The following is a 15,871-nucleotide window of genomic DNA, read 5'->3' as shown; positions in this document are numbered from 1 at the left end:
CTTTACTGTGTTAACTCAGACCCGAAGTTTCCCAAGAAGCAGCCTCCTGATACATCAGGACTGTCCTTTCACATGGATGATCCATGGGTCAGATTCCTCTGGTGATGTCCAGTGGACCCACTCCAGGTTTTGGGGGCACCTGAAAAGTGTGTAAGGAAGGAATATGATCTGGGCTGAGCTGAAAGCAGATTACTGTGGAGGTTGGGATAGAACAGGGGTAGAGGTTGGAGGTGAGAAGAAGGGGGCTGCTGAGGGAAGATAGGGCAAGGGTGTTGGTCCAGGTAAGAGAACCTGAGGTCTGGATGAAAAGAAGCAATGGACAGGGACGTGAGGTCATACAGTGAGTGACCCTGTGGAGGTCAAATCCACTGACCCTGGCCCAGCACATGAACAATGTGTCAAAGTGTCAGAGCAATGAGGATGACAGGAAGACATGGGCATGTGTTCTGGATTTTGCTTGTCCATCCTGGGACCAAGTCTTACCTCTTGGCCATGCTGGTTGCCTTCTCCTCTTGGCCTGCAGGAAGGAGATCACAATCTCCCAGTGTCTCTAGGCAAGGCAGCTCCTGAGGGCAGGTTTCCTGGCGGTGGAGTGCATCTGGGAACACCTGTGCTTTTAGCACTGGACTGCAGGTGCTCAGGCTCGTTAATAGGCATCTGGGTGAAGCATTAGGACAGTGAAGATGCAGCTGTAGTGGAAAACAAGATGGATGCATGGTCATAATGGACTTCCTAATACACTCCCAGATCTCTACCTGTGACCCTAAGGCCTCCCCCTCTGCCTGTGACCCTAAGGCCCTGATGCCTGAGGCTTCTCTTCATTTCTCTGATGATCTGTGCTTGCAAAGGTCAGCAGTGTGTGTCCCTCTTTTAATCTTTGCTCTTTTTTTTGGAAAGAGTCTTGCTCTGTCATCCAGGCTGGAGTGCAGTGATGCGATCTTGACTTACTGCAACCTCTGCCTCCCAGGTTCAAGTGATTCTCCTGCCTCAGCCTCCCAAGTAGCTGGGATTACAGGTGAGCAACATGGATTTCACCCAGTTGGCCAGGCTGGTCTCAAATGCCTGACTTCAAGTAATCCACCCACTTCGGCCTCCCAAAGTGCTGTGATTACAGGCCTGAGCCACCATGCCTGGCCCCTCTGTCAATCTTGAGTCTTCATGCATATTCTGAAGTCACACTCGTAGACACTTTCAGGGGCCAGAAAGCTGACAAGCTGGAGAGTAAACACCCTATGTGAAAGGCACAGTCACCACACACCTGTGTCCAAGTAGGAAGGTCAGGTCTTATGGTGAGGACATCAGATTCATAAAACAGCGACAGAAAAACCTAAAAGCCCAGGTGTTACGAGAAATCTCCAAATTTTAAAATTTTGTCACATGCTCTTTTTTTTTTTTAAAAAAAATGCCCACATACACACATGATTTTCACAGCAGGAGGCATCTCTTGGGCATGCAATTTGCAACCCCTGCTCCAGAAGAGTCCTCGACGACTTCAGGATGCTCCAGCCCCCAGGGAGGGTTTGGCATGATACCCAAAGACTCCAGAAGGTAAGTGTTGCTGAAAGGCGGGACCTTGATCCTGGTGGCTTTTCCCCTGTGTGCCAAAAGAGCTGCTATTTCACTGCTGCATGTGGCAGAGATGCAGGGAAGACATCCTTATCACTGGGGTGAGCCTGGCCCTAGCCCTGGCCCTATGTCCCCTGGCTGGGGAAGCATCTGCTCTGTGGGTATCACCTCTCCCGTCCCTGTATGGCTGAAGGCTGAGATCTGGGAGTGTATTAGGAAGTCTATTATGAACATGCATCCATCTTGTTTTCCACTACAGCTGCATCTTCACTGTGCTAATGCTTCACCCAGATGCCTATTAACGAGCCTGAGCACCCGCAGTCCAGTGCTAAAAGCATGGGTGTTCCCAGATGCACTCCACCGCCAGGAAACCTGCCCTCAGGAGCTACCTTGCCTAGAGACACTGGGAGATTGTGCTCTCCTTCCTGCAGGCCATCCATAGCCCATGACAGACAGATATAAATGTGTAGAAGCTCACCTTCTTCCCACAACCCAGAGTAATCTGGGACTGTGCACCCTCCCGGAACTTCCAATGCACTCAAGTTGAGGCCAGGATTCAGCTACAACCAGACCTTGGCCTGACTCTTCCCTTGCCCCAAACTGCACCTCTCACAGGCTTCTCCTGAGAGCACTTCCCCAGTAAGTCATTAGCCGCAGAATCCCATCTCAGGCTGTGCTTCTGGGGAACCGGCCTAAGGCAGAGATGAGCTTAAGATCACATTTTTCTCTGACTTCTGTATTTCCTAGCTCAGGATTTGTACTCAAATCTGCTCAAAAACTGAATCTTCAGGTGACCAGCTGATCTGTGATTACTGACCAGTGATGTCATGGAGAGAGGGGAAGTCCCTTCTCCTAGCTGAACTTGACCCTCTCTGGGCAGACTATGAACGGACACAACCAGAGGCTGAACACTCACTGGAGCAGGGCATGGGATAAAGGCAATGCAGCCCCGTGCAAGGGCTTTGAGGAGATGAGTTAAGGGCAAACCTCGGGGAATCCCACCTGGCACGGAGTAGAGAAAGCATCTGGAGCTTGTTATACAGGAGTTGGCACGAGCTGGGCATCTCTCCAAGCTCAGGAGGTTTCATGGAAATTCCTAGATGAGGGATGTTTACAAGCTGTGTCCCCAGATAAACCACCATGTTTCCCCCCAAGAGGTCTCTTGAGGTCTCCATTGAAGCCAGTGTGCTAGGTCATAACAGCTGTAAGCAGAGACATTTCTGACCTTACTGATGAGAAGAATGCCGATTGCCTAGCTTGTGTCATTAGGTGACTTTAAACGATGACGAGTGTGTCTTTTCCTGCATTCTCCTTCAGCCTTCTTTACAAAATCATTTTCCTACAGGCTCCAAGAGCTGGCCAAGGCACTTATACTATCCACAGTTGATTTAATAATCTTATTTCATTTCGTGGTGGCTTGTTGAAGTCAAAGAGGTTCTGATCAACACAAAATACTTGACCACCCCACTAAGAAAATGTCAAAGCAGGAGGAAATACCCACATATGCATGGGCCATTTTCAAAAAATGCACGTTTGCCTTTTAGTTGACAAAAAACAGATTACCTTGGCAAAAGACATTCTAGAATCTCTCCAGGAGGATGGACTGCTTTTTTTTTGTGGACATTTTTTTGTGGCTATTTTGATTTGCATATTTGAAAACAACTGAAAAAGCAATTAATTCAAATCTAAATAACTTCCATGCTCAGAATTATGTTTATGGTCTTCCAGCAGACAAATTTATGGGGACGTCTGGGGACCAGGCCTCTGACACAGAATAAGCATCAATCTCTCCTGGAGACTGGTTGCGGGTTTATTTCTGAAACTTGTGTGGAATGAGGGAGCAAATCTAGAGTGTTTAAGACCTAATAATAATCACACACTTTAACACATTCAAATCATGATGTTGCAGGAGACAGCAACCTTGGCTTTGCTTATAGTTCTAAGCAGGGCTGTTCCCAGAGGATGACTGTCCTTCCGATGAAAGAAGACACGGAGCCAGTTACAATCCCAGGGAAGATATCTGCACTGAGAGGTGTTTTTCTTTCTTTTCTTTCTTTCTTTTTTTTTTTTTCCTCAATACAATTTACACAGAAGGGGCTGGCTGCCAATGTGATAATTGAGAAACACCTAGGCAAGAGAACAGCCTTTACTGCAGTTCCCCTCTCTCAGCTCCCACTCCTGACAAGATAGAAAGAAAAAATAAAAGCATAAAAGAAAAAAAGCCAAAAAAAAAAAAAAAGAAAAAGAAGAGAGAGAGAGAGAAAGGGGAAAAAAAGGAGCAACCAAAAGCTTGAGACACATAATCTCCAAGGCCAAAAGGAAAGACATATAATTTCCAAGGCCAAAAGGAAATAACACAGGAATTTGATGGGTGATTAATGGCTGTGCTGGAGCAGTAGAAGGGGTGCTGATGTCAAAGCCTCCAAGAATGATTCCTCTTTGGAAAGAGGAAAAGGCAAGCGAATCCCAAAATGGTCAGTTTTCTGAACCTGTGATAATCTTCCTGGGTAAACTTGAAGTTGCAGAAAAGAGGTGGTCCCTCCTGCAAGAAGCAGTGAGCGGGATTCCCTAATCTCAAATTCCATTGCACTTGCCCACCTACCAGCTCCCAAGGATTGGCTGCATCCCAGCATCTCCCTGGACCCTTTATTTTCATAGCAGCTCCAAGGAAAGCACATTCACCCGGAGAGTTTCGTCAGTGATGATCTGAGTGCGTTGTGCACAGTGATTTGACCAGGGGCAGATGGTCAAATTCATAACTGAATCTCTATGTGTTTTTGTTGTTGTTGCTGCTGTAAATGACATACTTTTGCAGTCAGTCTGAATCACTCCTCAGAAAGAGAAACAAATCCTATGTGAAGTTCATTTCTCAAAAGAAGGTATGCAGAGTGCCAGATATGTGAATTTTCTTTGTATATCACTCCAATATCAGACATATGTCATATGTATAGTTGGTAATCAAAAATTATTTAGAAGATGAAAGCAATGAGTAAAAGACAATTGATTCTCTCCTTAAAATTCTGTTGGTTCCTTATATAATTCTGGTTGAAATCCTAGAGCTGAGATTATTAAACTATATGACCTGGGAACTTCACATCCCCTCTGGCTCTCATTTTCAAGTGCATGCAAGTGGGGAAAACTAAGCCACTGGTTTTCAGACTGAGATGAATGGAAGCTTAGTGGTTTCTGAGAAGTGCTTCAGCTGAAGACGGGTTCAAGAGCATGGATCTTCCCCCAGCCTATGCCTGCTCCCCTTATTCAACTGGAAAAATTATTCACCTTTTACTTTTAATCACTGGGTATAATTTATATACAACAAAATTCACCAGTTCCAAGTATACAGTTTGATAAATTTTGACAGATGTACATGGTTTGTAACTACCACTGACATCAAGATGTAGAATATCTCCATGACTCCAAAAAGTTTCCTCAGGCTCCTTTACAGTAAATTCTGTCTCTACCATGAAAGTTGTTGTTTGTGTGATCTCTACCATGATCACAAAAACAACTGCTTTCGATAGTTTTTATTTCTTCTGGAATTTTATATCAACAGAATTATATAATATAAAGAAGTTTTATATATCCGACTTATTTCATTCCACATAATACTTTTGAGATTCATCCATATTATGGGGAGTAGTAATTTCTTTTTTATTGATGAGTAATATTCTCTTGTATGACTCTACCACAATTTGTCTACCCATTCACCAGTGGATAAACATTTGAGTTGATTCCATTTTGAGACTATTAGGAATAAAGCTACCATGAACATGCATGAAACAAGTCTTTGTGTGAACGTATATTTTCATTTCTCTTAGGAAAATACCTAAAAGAGATTTTTGGTATTTTGGTATTTATATGATCATGACGTGTTTAGCATTATAAGAAACTCCCAAACTGTTTTCCCGAAGTGAATGTACCACTTTCCATTGTCAACAGCAGGGTAGGAGGGTTCCAGTAGCTCTACATACTGGTCAACTTTTGGTATTTTCAGGCTTTTAAATTTTAGTCCTGCATGTAGTGGTATCTCATTATGGTTTTAAATTGCACTTCTGTTATGACTAATAAAGTTGAGTGTAGTTTTATGTCTTTATTTGCCATTTTGTGCCAAGGCACAAAAGTCTTTTATAAGATTAAGGCTGGAAAAGGACAAGAGAGAAGCCTTGTTGACAATTACCACTTATCTGACAAGCACCAAAAGAAGCAACAGCACTCTACCACTGTAGAAGAGGTAAAAGCATGGTGAGAGACCCCTCCTGTGGTGCAGGTGAGCAAAGATTGTTTAAAATCTGAGGCTGTAGCAGTAATTCTGAGAAATATATTTAGGCTCATCAGCCTGCACCCAAGCACAAAATAAAAACAACCCATTACTAATGGAAGTTAAAGATTGTGCATAGAGGGTAACCATGGCAACAATAAAACCAATTTTGGACTAGATTGATTCAAACCATACTAGCATCCAAACAAAATAAGAAAACTGCAAACATTGAGGAATAAATGCTACTTATCTCAGTATCTCTAGTCTACACACAATGCCAGCATTCAATAAAAAATTACAAGATATATGAAAGATCAATGTACACATACACATACACATACACACCACACAAACACACACACACTCATACACACATACGCACACAGTCCCAACAAAAACACAATAGAAAACAAAATGCAACTCAAGGTCAGACTCATAAATAACCAGATGTAGAAACCATCAGATAACAATTTAACAATAACAGTGATTAACGTATAAAAGATTCAGTGGGAAAAAATGAACATATCTGTAATGAGATGGAGGAATTTCTGCAGTCAGGGGGAAACCATAAGAAAAAATCAAATGGATATACTAGATATTTAAAAAAATACATGATACCAGAAGTGAATTCCTTTAATCAGCTCATCAGTAGACTCAACACAATGGAAAGAAGAATTAGTGAATTTGAAAATAATTCAATAAAATTATGCAAATTGAAACACAAAAGGAAGGAAAAGAGTGAAAAATAAATCAGAACAAAGCATCCAAAAGCTGTGGGACAATATCAAACTGTTAAATAAACATGCAAATAGAATGCCATATAAGACAAAAGGTGCAGTAAAAAGAGTATTTATTGAGATAAAGGTCAAATTTTTTTTTAAAATTAGTGATGAACACCAAATCAAAGCCCTAAGAATTTCAAAGAATCAGAAAAAATGTGAAAAGATAAGGACAAAAATGCCCTCCTAGATATATCACTGTGAAACTGAAAGGAAACAAAACAAACAAACAAACAAACAAAAAATAACCGAAAAGAGAAAAAGTCTTGAAGGCAGCAAGAAAAGAAAAGACTCTTTTCAAAAAGAAAGAAAGAGAAGAAGGAAACTATAGCAGCATTATTTTCAGTAACTATGGAAGCTAGAAAACAATGGAAAGGCATTTTTAAAGTATTGGAAACAATGCTATTAACTCCAAATTCTATATCCAGCTAAAATACCTTTCAAAAATAAATGTGAGATAAACACTTTCCAGATAGGAAGAAAAAGACAAACCTGAGAGAATTCACAGTTAACCAACAGGAGCCAGTACAAAATATATTAATGTTCCTCAGGCAAAAGAAAAGTAATATCAGATAGAAATTTGGATCTACATACAGAAATGAAGATCTCTAGAAACAGTAAACATGAATAAACATAAAAATGGAATTTTTTTCTTATTTTCACCACTCTGAAATATAATTATCTATCTAAAGCAAAAATAGCAACAAAGTATTATGAAATTTATGTAAAAAGGAAAATGCACAGCAATAATAGCACAAAGAAAAGAGGAAGCAATTATGAAAATATTATCATAAGTGTCTTACATTATACATGAGGCGGTATAAAATTGTTTGAAGGTGAGAAATTAAAGATGGATATTTAAACCATAGAGTAACCACTAAAAATTTTTTTAAATGCATAACTAATATGCAAATAGTGAAGATAAAATAAAATCATAAAATTACTGAATTCAAAAGTAGATATAAAGCTGAAAAAAAAGGAGATGAAGCAAAAAGAAGAGAACTAACAAAATGGTACTATTGAATCCAACCTTATCTATAACTGCAATAAGTATAATTGACTTAAATACTCCAATTAAAAAGCAGAAGAAATTGTCAGATTATATAAAAAGCACTACTACTAAAAACAAATATATGCTGTCTACAAAAGAACTACTTCAAATAGAAAGGCATAGATGATTAAAAATAAAAGAATGGGGAAAGGATTTGCCATGCCCACATTCATCTTAAGAAAACTCGAGTGAGTATATTAATATTAGACATAGTAGACTTTAAAACAAAGAATAATATCAGTGACAAAGAAAGACACTACAAAATAATAAAGGAGTGAATTCACCAAGAGGAAATAATTCTAAATGTGTATGCATTTGAAAGCAAAGTTTCATAACAGGGAATAGAGAGCCGAAAAATAGAGCCACACATATATATGTTAAGTTGATTTTTTTGGCAAAGGTGCTAAGGTAATGTAATGGAAGAAAGCAACACAGAATTACTTTCGCATAAATGGCACACATTATGGGGCACCCACATTCATAGTGAAAATGGTGACATGAGTTACATCAAGGAAATCATTCCACGGGCATTTGATGGAACAATCCTGGTTCCGTCCACTTTCTTGCTGTTGTCCTCAGTGTTGACATAGAAAGATTTGGCTTTTGGATTTACTGATAAGGTGTGCTTTTCATATTGCTATTCTATCTAATTACTTTCCTCCATGTTTCTTTTTTAAAATTACTTTCTTAGAGTTTACTTTACTGGTTTTTTTTTTTAATGCTTCCTTTTTTATACTTATCTTTTGTTTAACTTGTTTTGTTTCAGGTTCTAAAAAATGTGGTGATAGCTATACATTTTTCTGAGTCCACTTTTGGTTATATCCCACATGTTTTGCCATTTATAGTATTTATTGTTTGTTATGACTTTTTAATGACTTGAGTTTTTTTCTTTAAATCAAGAGTTAGTTAAATAATATTTTCCAAGTGGATTGTTGCTTTTCCCCACCCAACAGCCCACACTCTTGCCTTCTTTTAATATTAATTTCTTATTCAACTTTATTATGGTCAGAGAACAATGGTTTGAATGTTTTCTGCTTGTTTGTAATGTATCTTAATTTTTGGGTTTAATACCTAATACAATTTTGTAAATGTTCTGTGAGTGTTAAAAAGTTTGGGGTTATGAAAGAATGTGTTTGTGTGTGTATCACTGAGGCTTATTTGTTTTGCACACATTCCCCATATTTTTGCAGATTTCTGTTGATTTGATCTGTATTTTCTCAAAGAGTTGCGTTAAAGTCATCTTCCATGATCATGAATTTTTTCAGTTTCTCTGTTTAAATATCAATATTGTTGCATTTTTGTTTTGGTTAGCTCCACTTGTCTGTATTTTCCTTTTTAGTTGTGTAAGCCTCTACCTTGTGCATTTTTTCCATCCCTTTATTTTCAGCCTATCTGTGCAGTTTTGTTCGGTTGCATCCATGAGGACAGCTACATGTTGGATCTTGTTTAATCACTAAATCAGAGAACTGTATCTTCTTGTAGGCTATGTCAATTTGGATCCTTCAAAAAGTAAACGCAAAGAAGGAATTAGACATGCATGGTCTTTATTAGAAGGGTGCAAGTAAAGAATAAAGTCTAAAGCAGAAGTCAGGGAGGGCCTTTTGAAAGTGAACAGGTCAGACCACTAGGGAAGCAGAAGGGGAAGGAATGACTGGAGGGGAAGAGTCTCTGACTGCAGTTCAGATCCAAGAAAGTTCCAGCCTGGTCAAGGTGAGACTTGGAGCCAAACTTTCCTGTTAGAGAAATCTCATGTCCTGTAAAAATGGTACTGCATGTGTATCCCTGAGAGCTGCCTGGGGCTTGGGTGACCTTGGAGGGAACCCAGTGGGGGACTCAGAGAGGCCACCGGTGGTGCTATCACCCACTGTGCTCCCATGCAGGAAGTTTTCATGGCTGACACATAGAACCACTTAGTCCATTCAGTGATCACCAATATTTAAATATCCGATTATTTCTCGCCTTCTTATTTAATCTTTTCCATTTACTATGATTTTTTGTTTGTTTGGATTGCTTCCTTTCATTTTATTGGGTTAAGTTTTCCTTGTTCAATTTCATCATAAAAGTGATTTAGAAGTTAGACAACTTTTTTTTTTATTATACTTTAAGTTCTACGGTACATGTGCAGAATGTGCAGGTTTGTTACATCGGTATACATGTGCCATATTGGTTTGCTGCACCCATCGACTCATCACTTACATTAGGTATTTCTCCTAATGCTATCCCTCCCCCAGACCCCCAGCCCATGACAGGTCCCAGTGTATGATGTCTCCCGCTGCTGTGTCCAGGTGTTCTCATTGTTCAATTCCCACCTACGAGTGAGAACATGCAGTGTTTGGTTTTCTGTCCTTGTGATAGTTTGCTGAGAATGATGGTTTCCAATTTCATCCATGTCCCTGCAAAGGACATAAACTCATCCTTTTTTATGGCTGCATAGTATTCCATGGTGTATATGTGCCACGTTTTCTTAATCCAGTCTATCACTGATGGACATTTGGGTTGGTTCCAAGTCTTTACAATTGTGAATAGTGCTGCAATAAACATACTTGCCCATGTGTCTTTATAGTAGCATGATTTATAATCCTTTGGATATATACTCAGTAATGGGATCACTGGGTCAAATGGTATTTCTAGTTCTAGATCCTTGAGGAATGGTCACACTGTCTTCTACAATGTTTGAACTAATTTACACTCCCACCAACAGTGTAAAAGTGTTCCTATTTCTCCACATCCTCTCCAGCACCTGTTGTTTCTGACTTTTTAATGATTGCCATTTTAACTGGTGTGAGATGACTTATTGATCTAGCCACATACTTTTAACAAAAAATCAAAAGAATACATCTCCATGGCTGAATAACCGAACAGTTCAGAAGACTTCACTCTTATCACCAAATCACAGCCTAATTTGCCAGAAATAAACCATTTTATAAATCTGATTACTATTGTGATACCTGTAAATTACCATTTTTGAATTCTTTGATGTAGACATTTTCTACTAACTTCTTACTTTCTTTGGTTGGATTTTTTGCTCAATTGCAACATATTATGTTTCTATATCCTTCCTCCTGATTACTTTTGTCACTCATCTTATCAGTTTTTCTATTGTTTATCTCTGAGCTCATGGCAAACACATATATAGTACTTACTATGAGTCAGACACTATTCTAAGTGCTTTACATATATTAAGCCACTTGAAGAAGATACTGCTAATATCTCCGTTTTACAGGTTGGAAAACTGGAGCATAGAAAGATTATGTAATGTGTCCAAGGTCACATGGCTAATAAATGGCAGAGCTGGCATTCAAACCCAGGAAGTCTGATTTCAGAGTCCCTCTCTTATATGTTACACCATTTCTTATTAGATCAACTGTAGAATCTTAATTCCAACTTTGTAAAATTAAGATATTAGCACTCTGAGCCTCTTCAGTTTTCACCTCCCAACATCTTTCAAATGTACTTCTTTTATTTTGTCAAGATTCATCACATATACATTTTGCACTGTAATAAGTTATACGTCCCATGATTTGTCTATGGGGTGATTTTAGAAGTCAAAGGTTGATCAATGGCTTTCCATTATTATGATTATATGAAAGTTGTTGACAGCAGAACAAAGGAAAAATATTAAGATGCAATTCTTTCACCAGGAGACCAACATCATGACCCCTAAGCCACTCACACAAGGAAGAATGTACCCAGAGTCAAGTTTCAACTAATTTTGGAAAACAAAACAAAACAAACCCTGGCAACCAGCTTCACTAGTTGTCTTCCGCATATTCCCCAGTTTTTCTAGTGTCTTAATCATTCCACATAACCCTCCAATTTTCCTTTCCTCTGCAGACACCATCTTTCCATCCCCGTCTGAACCGGGTGCTCTCTGGGCTTGGGACTTGCAGTGATCCTGAAATAGAACATCCACCATTTCCTAGTTTGGATCCACTGTTATCTGGAGTCCACATCTCTTTCTTTCTTGGTTTACTCCATTTTGCTACAGTCATCAAATGACTTCCAAAGTAAAAGTGTTTTTGAAGTGTTTTTGGAGTCCGTGCAGCCTGAAAATATCTTTATTATTCTCTCTCACTTGACTTAGATTCCCTAACCACACTCCCAGAACTCTAAAAGTCTTGCCCTATTTTTGTTTTTGTTTGCACCCAATGTAAAGGATTAGATACACGATGCCAGAGTAATGCTTGCTCCTTTGTAGAGGACATTTTATTTCACTTTTTGAATGTTCTGACATTTTATTATCCTGAGTATACTGATATGGTGCGTCTAAATTTGGATATATTTTTAATTATTCCACAAAGTACTTTAAACTGAAAACTCAGCTTTGGAAAAACACAGCATATTTTTAATTGTATTCCTTCTGTGTTATCAATTCCCGATTTCTAGAATTAGTCAGAAGTCATAGCTTTAGGTTTGATCCACCATGCGTTTATTTTACTTTTTTCTTTTTGAAATAAATTTTGAGTGAACTTGACTTTTTGTGTGGACATTTATAAAAAGCATTATTAGTGACACATATATAGATTCATGTAGCCATCATCAATTTTAGAAAAATTGACTTTTTTATGTGTGTGCACACTTCTAGAAAAGTTAACATATATACGTAGATTCATGTAGCCACCACAAATTTTTAGTAAAACTGACTTTTTGTGTGTGTGTGCTCATTTCTTAAAAAATTAACACATATATAGATTTCTGTAACTATCACTACAATACATGTACAGAGCAGTCACGTCACACACAAAACAATCTCCCGTGTTGCTTTTCTTTCCAGTCACATCAATGTCCTCATTCCTGGGAACAACTGAACTCTTCTCTATCACTATAGTTTTGAATTTTTGTGACTGTGGTATAAATAAAATTATATAGTATGCAGCCTTTTGAAACTGGCTTCTTTCACTCAGCATAATGCCTTTGAAAGCCATCAGTGTTTTTACATTTATTCCTTTATATTGATGAATAGTATTCCACTGTGTGGCTATATCATGATTTGTGTTTTCATTTACAAATTGAATAACATTTGATTTGCTTCTAGTTTTTGGTGATTGTGAATAGAGTTGCTATAAACTTGCTTACAAGTTTTTACATAAATATAAGTTTGATTTCTCTATGGTAAATATTGAAATGTGAAATTGCTGGGTCATATATCTCCAGAGTGGCTGTATCATTTTGGATACTCAACAGCGATGTATGAACATTCTAGTGTAACTAGTGAACTTTCTGTGATATTGTCTGATACATAATCTATATATTACATATTATATATTACATGTTATAACATATATAATATGTAATATGTTATAATGTATAATACATAATGTATATAATATATAACATATTGTGTATATTATATATGCAATATATACTATGTTATATTGTATATTATATATTGTATATACATACAGTATAACATACTGCATATATTATACATGTATATATAATGTGTGTATTATATGTACATCTAACGCATGTATTATATATGTATATATTATATATGTATATACATATATAACATATGTGTATACAAATATATGTATAATATGTTATATTGTATATATAATATACTACAATATATCATGAATATATTGAATGCATGTATATAATATTCATACAATATAGATTGTATATCTACAATATTATATTGTATACATTATAGGTACATTATATGACATATTGTCTATATTATATGTACATTATATTATATATTGAATATATAATACATATTGTATAGACATCATATTATATATAATATATATATTAGCTGCTCTAATAGATATGAAGTGTTGTATAACTGTGGCCATTTTCCTCATGAATAATGATGTCAAACATCTATTTATGTGCTTATTTATTAACCATATATTCTCTTCAGTGAAGTGTCTTTTTAAGATTTTTGTTCACTTAAAAAATTGAGTACTTATCTTACTGTCAAATTTTAAGTTATTTATATATCCTCGACACAAGTTATTTATGGGATATGTGATGTTAAATATTTCCTTCCAGTTTGTAGTTTATATTTTCACTCTCTCAGTAGTGTCTTTCTTGGAGTAAAAGTTTTAATTTGGATCATGTCCAATTTATCAAGTTTTTTCATGGAGTATGGTTAAGGTGCCATATCTAAGAACTTGTTGCCTAAGCCAAGGTCGTGAATACCTTCTTCTACATTGTCTGAACAATTTTTCAGATAAAAAAGGTCAAATGAGAGCATCTTTACTATTCCCCCTCAATGGAATAATTGGTTGGTTGGATATAAATGTCTGGGTTTGAAATTCTTTTTGTGCAAAATCCCTGAACATTGCCCTGCTGAATTCCTACCTGCAGAAGGCGAATCTGTAGACACAGTGAATCCAGTGCTCTTTTCCCTCCCCCACTTCCTAATCCAAGCTGCTGGCCTCTCCTAAAGCACAGGGCTGCTGGGTCCTATAGGATTCAGCTTGGTAGTGTGAGTATTTGGAATATGATAGACCTGGCAGGAAGCATAGATGGTGGACAAGTGACCAAACAGCAGCAACAGAGCTCAGGAGGAGGACAGGAATGTCCTGGGAGAGCTTGCCTATGGACTTTCTTAAAGGATAAAGAGTAAGCTGCTGGTGAACAGTGACATCCCTGAACTTACGGCTGGACGTGTTTAAGGACATCAGACAGCTAGCAATCTCTTCAAGTGCCTTAGTGGCAGATGACAGCTGCCTGGACTCCCCAGGCTTTCAGGGCCGGCTTTCACCATGTCTTTTAACGTCCACACGATTCCTGCAACAGCCCAGGCTAAATCAACTCTATAAACTCATAAATAATAGTAATATTCCATTTAAGAATGCCCAGAAACCTTAATGAAGAAGATTGGGCAGAATAATTAATATGCAAATCCAGTAAAAGAGACTGCTGAGTGAGATTGATGAATATCTTGATTTTTTTTAAATGTGGAATTTAAGCAAATTAATTTTCAGTATAAAATACTTTTGGAGCTTTAAACATGAGTTTTGAAGTAAAAAATAGTAAATAAATTAAATGACAGAATTGTTACTATTAAGATTGAATTAATAGTAACACAGATCAAGATCAAGAGGTACTTGAAAGAACAGAGAAGAAAAGTAAAAAGAGATTATAAACTTGGTGGGAAAAAATAGGGTTAGTACATAAATCTAGGAGGTCTAACATGTGAACGAAAAACGTTATGGGAAAAAAAGAAACAGATATAAAACATTCATTCATTAAACACAAAATAGAACAAATATGTAAATTCCCTGAACTGAGAAATATCTGCACATTTAAAGTACTTAAACACATTGGAATAAATTGATGAGAAAACACATATTACCCACAAACATATGTCTAGACTCGTGTGATAAGATTTTTGGATTTTACAGAAAAATAAATATGTATTCATGCTTTCAAGTAGAAAGCACAAACTAGAGACGTCAGACTTTTCGTCTGCAATACTGGATGCTAGAAGACAGTGGAACTGTGTCTACCGATATGTAAGAGAAAAGATCTGCAACCTGAAATTTCTATGCCCACTGAATAGAACATAAATATAATTGTGTGAAATAAATATACTCAAGAAATCAGAAAGTACATAACCTAAGTATCTCATCTGAGGAGAGAATATCTATAAAAAAAGAGTTTAATGAAAAAATAAAGATGGACAAGATGAAAGAAAGAAGAAAGAGTGTGGGCAGCCCAGGAATTCAAGGCCAGCATGTGCATCACAGCAAGATCCTGTTTCTACAAAAATACAAAAAAAATTATATATGTGTGGTGGTGCATGCCAGTAGTCCTAGCTACTTGGAGGCTGAGATGGAAGGATTGCTTTAGCCTGGGAGGTAGAGGCTGCAGTGAGCCATGATCATGCAACTGTACTCTGGTTGAATGCAAAAGAGTGAGACTTCATCTAAAAATAAATAAATAAATAAATAAATAAAGTGGTGAATAATGAACCTGACTACTAAATGAAACATAAAATATTTAACACACACATGCACATATATGGAAGTTTAATTATATTTAGAAAGACACAAAGTGAAAGGCACATAAATTAACAGAAATTTTAATAGGTAAACTATTTCAATAAATTCTACCACAGAGTTATAGGCGGAGAGGAGGGAAGGAAAAAAGAATATCAAGGATCATATAAGAAGCAAGAAGAAGGCATAGAGCATGGGAAGGGTTGGGAGACGTCAAAGTGTTCTACAGCTCTCATTAAGAAATTGTGAGGTAGGAGGA

Source organism: Colobus angolensis, unplaced genomic scaffold, assembly GCF_000951035.1.
Source record: "Colobus angolensis palliatus isolate OR3802 unplaced genomic scaffold, Cang.pa_1.0 Scaffold291, whole genome shotgun sequence".
In the NCBI taxonomy this organism is placed as follows: Eukaryota; Metazoa; Chordata; class Mammalia; order Primates; family Cercopithecidae; genus Colobus; species Colobus angolensis.
This window is presented reverse-complemented; position numbering follows the sequence as displayed.